The sequence below is a fragment of the Triticum aestivum genome, chromosome 5D, assembly GCF_018294505.1.
Source record: "Triticum aestivum cultivar Chinese Spring chromosome 5D, IWGSC CS RefSeq v2.1, whole genome shotgun sequence".
Taxonomy (NCBI): Eukaryota; Viridiplantae; Streptophyta; class Magnoliopsida; order Poales; family Poaceae; genus Triticum; species Triticum aestivum.
In genome coordinates, this window is record NC_057808.1 from 508,920,026 (window position 1) to 508,921,073 (window position 1,048).

Consider the following 1,048-nt stretch of genomic DNA (forward strand, 5'->3'; position numbering starts at 1 on the left):
CGATTCGCCCCCCTGACTGCTGGGACCCACCGGCTACATCTTCGCACGCAAGGAAGTGCGTCCGGGCAAAAAAAAACGATTCACCCCCCTGACTGCTGGGACCCACCAGCTACATCTTCGCAGGCAAGGAAGTGCCTGACAGTCGGGACCCACCTAGTCGAAGCATACGTAGCGTTGTCATTCTGGTCGCGAACGTGTACGTACATACTTGTCGATGTAGAGGCGCGCACGTGTCGTAGTAGAGGCGTGCACGTGTCGTAGTAGAGGCGCGCACGTAGCATATACACGTACGTACAGCGGCCAGGGTGCAAGAAAGAAAATACGGCCACGTATGTGTACATACGGGCGGGGTCTCGAACGCCTACTCGCGCATACGTACGGCTAAGGCTCGTGTACATGGCTGGGTCGGAACAGAGAAACAGCGTCGTCGTCGTGTTCATGGGGAGGCAACAGAATGCGTCATGTTCATGGGGAGGCAACGAAATGCGTCGTGGTCATGGGGAGGCAACGGAATGCGTCGTGTTCATCGGGAGGCAATGGAACGCGTGGGAGCCAACCGGCTGGGTCGGAACGGAATGCGTGGTCGTGTTCATCGGGAGGGATTGGACGGAACAGGCGATGGAAACGAGGCCTGGCGTACCGCAAAACGGAGGAAATGGACCTCCTATGTTCGGAACGGGGTCCTGTTGATCGGGAGGGGTGTGGCGTACCACAAAACGGACGAAACGGACCTCCTACGGTCGAAACGGGGGTCCTGTTCATCAGGAGGGGTGTGGCGTACCGCAAAACGGGACTCACGGGATACTGTTCATCTCCACCGTCGACCTCCTCCAGCCTCCACGGGCTACCGTCGACCTCCTCCAGCCTCCATGGGCTCCTGTTCATCCAGCCTCCACCGCGCGCTACTCCACCGGCTACTGTTCAACCACCCCTCCATGGGCACCCCTCCACCGTCTACTGTTCATCCAGCCCTCCACACCACGGGGTCCTGTTCAACCACCCCTCCACGGGCACCCCTCCACCGTCTACTGTTCATCCAGCCCTCCAC